Source organism: Cheilinus undulatus, linkage group 20, assembly GCF_018320785.1.
Source record: "Cheilinus undulatus linkage group 20, ASM1832078v1, whole genome shotgun sequence".
Classification (NCBI taxonomy): Eukaryota; Metazoa; Chordata; class Actinopteri; order Labriformes; family Labridae; genus Cheilinus; species Cheilinus undulatus.
In genome coordinates this window covers 37,651,872-37,665,482 of record NC_054884.1, presented here as the reverse complement: position 1 = coordinate 37,665,482, position 13,611 = coordinate 37,651,872, and positions in this window count along the sequence as shown.

Below are 13,611 nucleotides of genomic sequence, written 5' to 3'. Positions count from 1 at the left end.
ATATAAAGGGCAAAATATGAGATACATTTTACAATTATGAGTGTAAAAGGTTTTAAAAATGAGGGATTAAAAGTCAAAGGTTGGAGTTCAAAGGTCAAAATATAAATAAAAATTTAAAAATGATAATCTGAAAGGTCAAATATGAAATAAAAAGTCAAAAACATGAATTTAAAAGGTAAAATTGAAATACTGAGTGTAAAAGATCAAAAGTTTTTTTAAAGGTCAAAACATGACATTTTGAGTTTTAAAGGTCAAATATGGGATAAAATTCACAATTTTACAGGTAAAAATGAAATAAAATTTGAAATCATGAGTTTTCGAGGTCAGAATATAAATTAAAAATTAAAACTGTGAATCTAAAAGGTCAAAATATGAAATAGAAATTCAAAATTATGAGTTTAAGATGTAATTGTGAGATGCAAAATTGAATATATGAAATAAAAACAAAAAATCTCTCTCACATTGCTGCCTAATGTCTAAATATTTTTACCCTTTATGTTTTCAGATTTTTCTGACTTTCCAAGGATGTTTTAAATGATCAAGGTTACATTTTCATTTTTATACTGGAGGAAGTCTGCAGACCTCGTACTGGTGGGCCAGTTAGAATAAAAGTATGATATGATCTTGAGGGCCGGTTCTAACTGTACCACGTGCCAGATTTGGCCCCCTGGCCTTGAGTTTGTCCTCCCTGTTTAATATGATGTACAATTAGAAACGAGACCACCTGTGACAAGATCTGTCATTGCATAATCCAGTAATCCATAATCCAGTAGCAGACTCAGTAACGGACCTGCTGAATGCAGAGCATGAAAAGTATGGCTATTAAAAAATGAGACTAATGCTGTAATACGATATTATTATTGAAATAAACATTTTTCAGTGTTCTGCAGCAACACACCTCTGCATTCAGGTCTTCCACTGATCAGGTCTTCTTCTGTTTAGAACCTCTAAACGTGTTCCTTTGAGCTCAGATTTGATCTTAAACAAAGGAAAAGTCACACGGGGCTAGATCAGGTGATCAAGCAGTTTCTCTAGAACCTGGTTGTAAAAGTGCTGATTCAGCGTTGACCCTTCTGGATCCCAGTCTTCCAAAATGACCCCCTTACTGTCAAAGAAATCAACATGGTCCTGAATTTGGACTGTCTTTGTGCTGCTTTCTTTGTCCTTGGTGATGATGGTGTTTTCCAATGCAATGACTGACATTTTGTTCCAGGATCGTATTAGAGCAGTGTTACTCAGCTCTGCTCAACCAAAGAGCCAAAGTGTTGAAAATACAAGAAGCAAGAGCCACAATCTAAGTGGTGAAAAGTGGCAATTAAAGTCAGTTAAATGTAGCAAAAATGGTCAAAAAGCAGCAAACACTGAGAGAAAACTGGCAAAAATGGGTGGGAAGTGACCAAGTAACGAGTTAAAAGTGGCAATAACGTTGCAAAAAATGAGTGAAAATTGACTAAAACGGCCAAAAATCAGAAAACAAGGTGGAGAAAATGGGCAAAAAGTGGCATTTAATTCCAAACAGCAGGATAAATGGGTGAGAAGTGGCAAAAAGGGGCAAAAAATTGCAAAAAATTGAATGGAAGTGTTCGAAAAGGGAGAAAAGTGACAAAAAGAAGTGGCAAAAATGGGCTTAAAGCGGCAAACACTGGGAGAAAAGTGGCAAAAGAAGGCAGAAAGTGGCAACAATGGATGAAAAGTGGCAAAAAAAAAGAGTTACAGGTGGCAAAAACGGTCCAAGAGTGACAAAAATGTGGAGAAAAATGAGTGAAAATCAGCAGAAAGGTGGGAAAAATGGGCAAAAGCATGAAAGAGTGGCAAAATGGGAAATTAGTGTCATTTAATTGCATAGTAAAAAAGAGGCAAAAGATAACAAAGAAAAGTCAAAAATTGGCTTAAGCGGTAAAAATGGAATTAAAGAAGCAAAAAATTGCAAATGAAGGCAGTGGAAACATGCAGACAAAAACAGAAGTTGACAGTTAAGTTTGACAATCTAAGCCTTCTGTGTAAGAGTCAGAAACAAACTGATTAATGTGACTTATAATGGATCATTTCTGAGGTAAAATTTTCCTTTTTAATGTTTTCTGGGGAATAATATTTCAAATTAAGACATAAGAGAGCCACAAATCATCACAAAAGAGCCACACATTGAGTATCACTGTATTAGAAGATCCAAATTTGACTGCATGTAATCACTCCTGAAGAATCTGGGTTTCCTTGAACTTGTTCCAAAATGTCTCCACAAGTTTGTTTTTTTCTTTTTGATCAGGAGTCAAAAGTTTTGGGATGACTTTGGCACACACTTTTGCCATGTTTAAATTTCCATAATAATTAGCCGAACTGTCCCTTTATCAGCGGAGGCCATTTCTGCTTTCATTCTTATCCTGTCATTGATCAATTCCAACGATTTCTTCAGTTTGTTTAAAGTTTTCAGAGGTGTTTGATGGTCATGGGCGCTCAGACCGTTCATGGTCTTGGACTTCTTCTCTGCCTTCTCTGAATCTTTAGTTCCATTCAAACACACGACAGTGACATGCAGTGTTCCTCATACTCCTCAGTTCATCTGGGATTCAGCTGCCCGACCTCTAACAAACACTCAGTGTGACTGAACCACGGGGTTTTATCCTCATCAAAGCAGGAACATTATTTAACAGCCATAGTTGATAGATGAAATGTGTGACTACGCCTTTGGATTAAAACAGAAGAGGAATTATGATCACTTATTTCACATCACTGAGCTTATGAAGGTAAAGTGGGATGTCCCTCCCTGAGGAAGCACATCCGCTCCTGCTCAGCTTCATTTTGGAGGACGGCTGACACACGCATGAAGTGTTTAATGATCTTACCTGCAGGGGGCGCTGGAGCATTTCACACATTTCTCCCTGCCAACCACTGGCTGTCTATTCAGATGAACCTCACACCTCTGCGGTGTCCAACTCATGATCAAATCTGAGATGCAGATCTAGTAGATCAGGGGTTCCCAAACTTTTCAGCCCCCCAAAAACCATGTCAGAGACGAAAAGACGAGAAAAGTGCACGATTTTGCACAAAGCACCTTGTACAAAACTTGCATTTTAGGTAGTTTTGATAACTTTTACTTGCATTTAAGGACACATATTGCTCAATAACTACTTTTGATTTTAATTTGAACCCATTTTAACATGTTTTTTAACTGATATAAAATGTATGATTTTGATTCAGATGAAATTTCTCTTTGATTTATGGAAAGCATCCCGTGACCCTCCTTCACTGTCTCGTGACCCCCCTGGGGGTCCCAACCCCCACTTTGGGAACCGCTGTAGTAGATTAAAGGCAGGTACGGTTGATTTACTGTGGACTTCACTTCACTACATACAGGACACAGGAGATTAGACAAACTGCACAACTTCCATGGTTGTTGAAGGATGCCAACATTGAACACACTAAAATCAAAATACACTGAAAAAAATGTTTCTTTGGACTAACTTAAAAAAAATGATGTATATTTATGATTTGGTTGAAAGCTAAAATTTTGATTTAAATTAAATCAAAATAGTTTTTTGATTTAATATAAATCTTAAATATTTCAATTTAAAGTTGGGCCTTTTTTTTCTTAATTTTTCTATTTTAAAGTTAGGCAGCTGCACAGTGAATATGGCCTGTTTGAGAAGGCTTTTATTTTGAAATCTTACATCAGATTGCCTTGTTAATGTGCCAGATATATTGTGGGGTTTCCAACTATCGCTCTAAAGTGGAAAGAGTGTGTGGTAAGGAGACTAGTGAGAGAGGCCACCAAGACACCTATGACTACTCTGAAGGAGTTCCAAGCTTCAGCAGCTGAGATGGGAGAGACTCTGCAGACAACAACTGCTGGCCGGGTTCTTCACCAGTCAAAGCTTTAGAAAAAGCCTCTGTTGAAGAAAACTCTGATTCAATCTGGACTAGAGTTCACCAAAAGGCATGTGGGAGACTCCATGGTCAAGAGGGAGAAGGTTCTTTGGTGTGATGAGACCAAAATGGAGCTTTTTGGTCACAGCAAACACACAATCCCCACTGTGAAGCACAGTGGTGGCAGCATCATGCTGTGGGAATGCTTTTCAGCAGCCAGCCCTGGAAGGCTTGTAAAGGTAAAATGAATGTAGTGAGGACAATCTTATTCAGTCTGCAGGAGAACTACGCATCGGGAGACCTCGATCCAGCAGAGAATTTGTGCCAGGAGAAGGCTGTGGCTGTTCATGGTCGATCCTCATGTAACCTGACAGAGCTTGGGCAGTGTGTGATTGATTGCGTACACTTTAATCTCCTTCTGAGCTTCTTAGCCACCAATGATCTTTTTCTGAAACAGTCTCCTGGATGTGTTCTGAGTACTTGTTCTTGCAGCACGCTTCCTTCCTGTATTTAGACGTTCTCATCTGATAGTACGCGCTCGTCACCCTCTGTCTTTTCATTTGCTGCTCGTTTGCTCTCTGACACCTGCTGAGAGTCTCTTCCTGCAGACATAACCAGCTGTTTGAACAGGCACAAAGGACAGGAGGACAGGTGGCAGGCAGACAGCGGACGTGTGGCTGTTCTATAATGTCCCCCTCCTCCTCCTCTATAGCAGCTCTTTAAATGTGTGAAAGCACCATTAAACTTTAATCAAGCCTGCTCTTACATCCCAGCATCACATTACCATCTTAACTGTTTATCCAGTCATCTCTGTGACCCCCGCCGCCTCTACCAGAGTAAGGTCACCGTCACTACACGCCCCCCAGGCCTCTCTCTGTTATTGTCAGGCAGCAGGAGACGTCTTCAAAGAACAGTTTTGTCTCTGCGTCTCTCAGAACTCAGTGTGGGACGGGTTCAGGGCGACACGAGCAGACTGACACGGGGACTCATGGAGGACCGGACGCTGTGTCTGGTACTGTTACTGTAAACATAGAGAGGAGAGGATGCAGGTGGCTCACGTTGCTAACTTTAGAGCTGAATGGGTGGTCAGAGGTCCATGTATATTTAAGACTTAAAGGCTGCATTGTTTAGTGAAGCATTAAACCAGAGAGATTTATCTGTATGGAGATGTTTTAGAGTTGTTTTACTTTACTAAAAGTGAGAGCAAACTGCTGCCGCCTCCCTGGTCCATGATGTGAGATATCCTGGGATGCTTTGCAGACAGATCATGGAGCATACCAGGCTGATATGGACACTTTTCAGACCATTTTCCTTCTTCAGTGTTTAGACACTAAGCCTGATCCATACTTCAGTGTTAGTGGAAGTAAAAATGTAGCTGTGCAAATAACTGAAGCCACACAGACTACGAGCTCTGTGATTGGTCCGCTGGGTAGCATCGGGCAACGGCCAGTCTCAAATTAATATCTGGATGCATATTGTGTTTACCTTAGTGGGATACCCTAACCTGTTTTAATTATTACTCCAGTAAAAACTTCTGTTCGATAAAAGTTGGGACACTGATGATTCAAATGCATGAAGAACAGTGACTATAAACCTATTTTCAATTCAAAATAACACCAAGACAAGATATTTAATGTTCAAGCTGATTGAGTTTGTTGCTTTTGTGGAAATATGATGCTTGCAGCACCTTCCAAAAAAGATGGGACACTGAGTAACATTTAAAAAACATAAAGAATAGTAATTTTCAACCTATGTCCAATCAAAAATAGCACCAAGACAATACATTTAATGTTTGAGCTGATTAAGTTTATTGCTTTTGTGGAAATATAAACTCCTTATTAATTTGATGCTTGCTTGTAGAAAAAGTGGCTTCAGGTGGAAAAATACTGGTTAAAAGTCGGAAAAATGGCATAAATTAGTTAAAACTGGCTAAAGTGGCATCAAAGTAGAAAAAGTGGTGTAAATAGATTTGAAGCAGTAAAATAGTGTCAAAAATGGGTGAAAAATGGCAAAAAGAGGTTCAAAAAATGTCTAACTGTGGTTAAAAGCAAGGACGTGGCTATAAGTGGCAAAATTGGTAGAAAGTGGGAAAGAACGGCATAAATTGGTTAAAACTGGCTAAAGTGGCCGCAAACTAAAAAAAAAAAAGGGGTGGAAAAAGTGGTGAAGCAGTAAAATAGTGGCAAAAATGGGTAAAAAATGGTGAGGAAAAGTGGTAATTCTTGGTTAAAAGTTGCAAAAAAGTGACAAAAGTAGGTTTGAAGTGTCCAAAAAATGTCTGACTGTGGTTAAAAGCAAGGAAGTGGCTGTAAGTGGCACAATTAGTTCAAAGTGGGAACAAAGTGGCTTAAATGGGTAAAAAGTGGCAGCAAAGTAGAAATGATTGGTGTAAAAGGGTTTGAAGTTGTAAAACAGTGGCAAAATTGGTCAAAAGTGGTAAAAAAAAGTGGTAAAAGTTGGTTAAAAGTTTCAAGAAAGGGACAAAAGTAGGTTGAATGTGTCAAAAAAGTTGAAAAAAAAAGACAAAAATTGCCTAACTGTGGTTAATAGTAAGAAAGTGGCTATAATTAGTTGAAAAATGGCATAAATTGGTTAAAACTGGCTAAAGTGGCAAAAAAATAAAAATAAGTGGTGTAAATAGATTTGAAGCAGTAAAATAGTGTCAAAAATGGGTGAAAAGTGGTGAAGAAAAGTCAAGAGTACCTTGATGTAGACAAGACGGCCGACATACATCCAATCCATACCGGAAGTCTCAACTGGAAGTCCGGAAGTCTAAGGTTAGGCTTAGGCATTAAAACCTGAGTGGTTAGGTTCAGAGTGAGGCAGTGGGGAAGGTGATATATTTGAGATCCTGCACCAAGGGTTTGGCTTAGGCATGAAAAAGACTGACACTGAGTCCAACACGAAGAAGAAACTTTGGCTTGGGACTTCCGGGATGGATTGGACGTGTCCCAACTTTTTTGGTATGTGTTGTATGCATCAAATTGTGAATTTGTGCCCATTGAAAAACCCCACGACACTTCATTTTATCTATCTAAATAAAAAAAATCTTGTGTTTGTGCTGTAGTCAGTTGAATTAACATTGAAAATAATTTACAAATCATTATTTCATGTTTTTATTCACATTTCATACAACGTCCCAACTTTTTTGAATTTGTAGTTTTTACAGCTGAAAGAGGATATCAACACAGAGTCAATGTTCAGGTCTAACTACAGAGAAAAATCTCTCCATGAAAATAATCCCAGCAGCCTCCTGCTCTCTGCCTGATCCTCCCGATGCTGTAAAACCAAACACCAGGCTCAGACCGGCGCTCTGCTCCCTGGACCTGCTCTGGCTGAGAACGGGCTTTGGGTTTTGCTGCAGCAGAGTTGCTGTTTTACGTTAGTCTCTGCATGTATTGTTGTTCATCCTGACAAATGAGTGTAAAACTGACAATTTGCAGTTCAAGAGTGGGGATTATATGTGTGAATTAGCGAGCTTCAGGGGGCCTGGGAAGCCAAACACGGCTGATCCCCACTGCTCTCACGCTATACGTCGACTTCCTGCTGAGCCCAGCTGTACAGACACGACAGGGGGACCTTATGTCATCCAGAAATCTCAATGAGGATCTTTTTGAATTTTAATTCTAAGCCACTATTTTCCATTTATGCCAGAAAATAAAGGTAATTAAATACTTTGTTTGTAATCTTTATAAATCTTTACATCTTCATGCCCTCTTTTAATAAGTTTATGTGTAGGGAGATTTGACTTGTATTTTTCAGCAACACTATATAAAACTACAGGATAGCATTTACTAATCTGACCTATTCCTCATACTAGGTACAGATTTAAGGACAAACGGTGTTTATACTTGCAGATTTGCATGCAGAAAGGCTGGGCTGTTGGCCTTGGACGTGATCTCTGCTCTCTGAGGGTGAATAGAAATGAGTTTTATAGAACATGCACATGTGAAGTTTTGTTTCCCACACCTGCAGAGTCTTAGATTTCTCTCTGTAATCTTTAGCAGTGCAAAACACTTCTGGAGACTGTTGAAACTTTGAATATTTATACCTTTTTTTTCTCATTTTTCCAAATCCATAAGCAGTATTTAGGGTGATTGGGACATACAGTGAGGTTGAACGGGTCAATTGAACTGGTTATAAAGTTTAATTTTCCTCCACTTTTCCCCTGAGCCTAAGCTGTGACACCACATACTGAACATTCAAGCCCTCATTGTGACGTTTTCAGCCTGATTTTTGCTCCTGCAGGTACAACATGAGTCCATGCAGTCCTGAACCCTACCCAGAGGCCCACACAGGACTGGACCTGCACCTTCTCTAAAATCCAACAGTGTGACTAAACAACACACACCACAAGCCCTGTGGTTGGGAATACACTGTTTTAAAGATGTAGACTTCCAGCTCAAATATTCAGGATGCATTTATGTGCAGTTTAGATAATATGGAGACGTTTTCAGCAACTTTCGTTAAATGAAAACAAGAAAATATTCTTTGATTTCTTTTTTGTTTCTGCAGTATTCAAGCAGGTTAAATTCTAACATGACGACTTTAACTTCATCACAACGCCAAACACCGATAAACACTGACACGTCCAACATCGCTCATAACTCACAGTAGATTTCACAGTATTTTACACCATATATCATTATTTAAACACAGCTGGGACAGCTTCAGCGTCTGGACCAGGGGTTCTCAAACTCTTCAGCACACGACCCCCAGAATTAAGGTGCCACAGACCCAGGACCCCCACTGAAGCTGGTTTAACACAACCATGAGCATTCTAGAAATGTAACGTGCAGACAAGGCCATCCATGGGGTGTAGCTTTCTGGGCAAAATCATCAGCAAAATCATAGTCTATTGTTAAGTTAGCTGTGTTAGCCATATTCCTTTTTTTTTTACCTGAATGATAACCACTCTTGTTATTTTCCAATTTTGGTGCATAAAATGGGTGAGAATTGGCAGAAAAAAATGGAAAAGGTGGTGAAAAATGGGCATATGAAGTGGTAAAACAGTGGCAATACAGGCTAAAATGGAAAAAAAGTAATGATATGGGAGCAAAAGTGGGAAAAATTGTTTTAAACTGGCTTGGCTGAGGCAGAAAAATAGACATACAAGTGGCAAAAATGGGTTAAACTAACAAATATGGGCATAGTAAATAGAGAAATGGGGATAAAATGACCAAAAATTGACAAAATTAATGGAGAAATAGGGATAAATTGGCCAAAATGGGCATAATCAATGGAAAATTTGGGATAAAATAGCCAAAAATGGGCATAATCACAGGAGAAATTGGGAAAAATTGGCCGAATGGGCATAATAAATAGAGAAATTGGGATAAAATGGTTGAAAATAGGCATAATCAAAGGAGAACTTGGGATAAATTGGCCAAAAATGGGTATAATCAATGGCTAAATCAGTATCAAATAGCCAAAATAGGCATATTAAATGTAGAAATTGGGATAAAATAGCTAAAAACAGGCATAACCAATGGAGAAATTGGGATAGAATGACCAAAAATGGGCATAATATATAATATTTGGGATAAAATGGCCAAAAATGGGCAAAATCAATGGAGAAATGGGGATAAAATGGCCAAAATTGACATATTAAATGAAAAAATCGAGATAAAAATGACCAAAAATGGGCATAATCAATGTTGAAATGTGGATAAAATGGCCAAAATGGACATATTAAATGGTGAAATTGGGATAAAATGGCCAAAAAGTGGCGTAATTAATGGAGAAATTGGGATAAATTGGCCAAAAATGAGCATAATATATAGTAATTCGGATACATTGGCCAAAAATGGGCATAATAAATGGAAAAATTTGAATAAAATGACCAAAAATGGGCATAATCGTTGAAGAAATTGGGATAAAATGACCAGAAATGGGCATTAAAAGTGGTAAATTGTGTAAATAATGGGTCAACAGAGACAACACTAGGCAGAAAGTGGCAAAAATTAGTTTAGAAATGGCAAAACAGATAGAAAACTGGTGAAAAAGTGACAGAAAAGGCTCAAAAGTGGAAGAAATGGGCAGTAATGGTGGTAAAATTGGACTAAAAAGTGACAGAAACGGGTTTAAAGTGGCAAAAACTAGTGGCAAGACGTCGGGAGTCCTTACTCCAAGGTTGAGAACCACTGGTCTAGACGAAGGTTACACAGTGTTCCTTTTAAAACCACAAATGAATAAAGGAGGTGCTATCAGCCTGCTGACTCATTTACATGTATTCAGACACCATTAAACAGCAGATAACGGGACATGGGTGCTGCATCACAAACCAGCATGACACTTTTACTAACTCTTCCCAGGAGGACGACTCAAACAAATATTTCCTGCTGATAAACAGAAGATAAAAATACTGGATGCAAACGAGACATCTGAGATTAGAGACCAGCGCTGGGTCAGAGCAGCTCTGTGGACCAGATCCCTCAGACTGGGACCAGGACCCCATCCTCCTCTCTTTAGAGACACGCTGAAGTTTCTGATTGTTGTGACATAACAGGAGTTTGTGTTGTAGCAGATGGAAATGTACCAGCCGTTATGTGTGAAGAGTCGGTGCATGCATGACAGTGTGTGACTCTGTGTGTGTGTTTGTGCACACCATCAGGCTAATCTGCGGTTTGTTTAGTCAGAGCTGGGGCCGTGTCGCCGGCGCTGTTTGAAGAGCGGGGTCTTCACTCCTGCCGCTTCAACAGCGAGCTTTCATTTAAGTCCATCCAGTTGCAATTCATGAAAAATAAACACGGGCCTTAGCAGCTGTGGTTTCTGGGAGCGCGCTGTGCAGACACAGGGTGAATTCTGTGCTTGATTGGCCGCGCTCAGCCAGGCCAGTTGTCTTTACGCAACAGCAGAAACAGAAACCAGATTCATTTAAAAGTCTGACTGTCATGGCAGGATAATTAGATAGACTGGAGCTGACTAAATGCAGCTTATTACAGGATTTAAATATCACTGTTATTATTGTCAATAACAGTGCTGTGAGCCATGGCGGCTGAAAACTGCTCTGGATTGGTTGGCACATTTAGTTTAAGAACATAGTGGTCAAAGCCTGAGTGACGTCGCTATTCAGTTAGTGAAGAGGGCTCCTGAGGTCCACTCATCGTATTGAGAGCTCTATCTCAAACTAACATAAGCTCATCCTACTACAGACACGGGTGGAGCTGAATTAGATTCCTGCGTATGTTTTTCAAATCATGATTGAGACTACTGGTTCCCTACCTTTTTGTCCTATCAGACCCCCATACTTATCTACGAAGCAGCCCCTCCCTCCCTATCCACATGAAAAAAGAAACACACTGCTGTCAAAAATCCCCATAAATTTTATGTTGCGCTGATAAAATGCTAACAAAACGGACCTGTGCATGTTATTCTTCCCTTTGCATGTAACCCAGCAAAGCTGATGGGTTATCCAGATTCCACGTCTGCCATCAGGTAAAACCGTTTTGCCAAGGTTTAATCTGAAATGTTTGTGCCATAACTGAAAAGAGACCTGACCAATCAGCATCATTCGAGGAGGATGAGGCGGAGCTAAAGGCTGGGTTCAGTTGTACTGGAAGCTGTTAGCAATGGCTGCTGACTGTGTAGCGGTTAGCTTGGATGTAGGTTTAGTAAAGGTGGAGTTTTTATCAGAACTGGACCACATTTCTTTATTAAATCAAGAGCAAAGAGCCACACAGAAAGTCTTTCATGGGAAAGATGTTTTTAATCATTTCGACTGAGGTTGTGATAGCTTCATTTGAGGTTTAGTTGTTTTGCAAGCAGACCCGCCCAGAGAAAAGCCCAGAGAATGTTCCCTCCATAGTTTTGACTTATTGATCATGTCAGTGCATGTGTGTTGGATCGGTAGCATTGGTGCTAGCATCCTGGCTAACAGTAGCATCAGTTTGGAGCTTGAAAGTGTGTCTAGCTACTATTGTTTTGCTTTTTTTTGCCACTTTTTGCAACATCTTTCTACACTGTAGAAATTTTCTTTTGCTACTTTCTGTCTATTAATGCCACTTTTTTTTTTTTTTTTGCTGCTTTTCACCCAAATGTTTTACTATTTTCACCATCTTGCCACTGTTCAGCACATTTTTGCCACTTTTTGCCAATTCATGCCACTTTTATCCTTTCATGCCATTTTCCAACAATATCTGCCGATTTTTGACACTTTTTGCCAATATTTGCCTGATTTTTGTTGGTTGTTTTGCCACATCTTTATGCCCTGTTGCATTTTGCTACTTTCTGTCTATTAATGCCACTTTATTTTGCTGCTTTTCACCCAAATGTTTACCTTTATGTCACCGTTTTTGCCACTTTCATCCCATTTTCTTCCTTTTCCACACCTTTCTGTCACCTCTTTCATTTTTGCCCCTTTTTATGCACATTTTTTCAACATCTTTTAGCCACTTTTAATCCATTTATGCAGCTTTTTGCCCATTCATGCCACTTTTATCCTTTTGTTGCCATATTTCAACAATTTCTGCAACACTTTCTGCCCATATTTGCACATTTTTGTGCTGGTTGTTTCTTTGCTTTGTTGCCACTTTTTGCAAGATCTATTTGCACCATTGCAATTTTTTGCTACTTTTTGTCTATTTATGCCACATTTTGCTGCTTTTCACCCAAATGTTTCACATTTATGTCAGTATTTTTGCCACTTTTATCCCATTTTTGTTCTTTTACACAAATTTCTGTTACTCTTTTTATATTTGCCCCTATTTTGCAACATCTTTTTGCCACTTTTAATCCATTTATGCTGCTTTTTGCCCATTCATGCCACTTTTATCCTGTCGCCATTTTTAAACAGTTATTTTCACTTTTTGCCCATATTTTTATGTTTTGTTGATTGTTTTTATTTGCAACATCTATGTGCACTGTTGCAATTTTTTGCTACTTTTGTCTATTTATGCCACTTTTTGCTGCTTTTCATCCAAATGTTTCACTTTTTTGTCAACATTTTTTCTACTTTTATCCCATTGCTGGCCTTTTCCACACATTTCTGTCACTCTTTTTATTTTTGCTCCACTTTTGCTCCTCTGTGCAACATCTTTTTTTCCACTTTTTGTCCACTTTTTTGCATTTAACTCATGTCAAATGGTGGGAAAAGAGGTTAGAGGAGGCTAACTAAATAACTTAAACATCAGAACCCAATAAAACCTCAACACACTTCAGCTCCAAAAATTAGAGAACTGTTAGCCAGGACGAATGTAGCATCTATGCTACTGCTCTAAAACACATGCATTGATAGCATCAATTAATCAGAACAGGGGAGGGCTCATTCTCTGGGTTTGTCAGGGGCCCAGATAATTCTATGGGCTGTAATGTTGGTATAGTGTGCGTTGTTTTGTGTTTTGAAACTGAGTGGATGCACCAACGGAGTATGTGGAATCTGAGGGTAAGTCTGGAGATGGAGCATGCCTAGAATGTCTTGTAGATTGTGGGTTTGAATGGTGTTTATACCTGCAGGAGTTTCAACCAGATTTTCTAGATATGTTAGTCTGACTTTGATCATTTTGATTTACTATGATTATAGTTCAATTAGTGTGTTTACATGCCTCTTACATGTCCACTTTTAAACGTAGATAGTAATTTGACTTTTCTAACTGCATGTAAACAAACTGCAGTTTGATTATTATAGGAAATAAATGATTAATTGATATCAGAGTTAGTGTCTGTTAATGGATTACACTTCTGACTGACTGTGCCCACCTCTGTTACCAACTGTTGTTGCAGTGATGTAAGCCTGCAAAGCTTCGTGCAGAA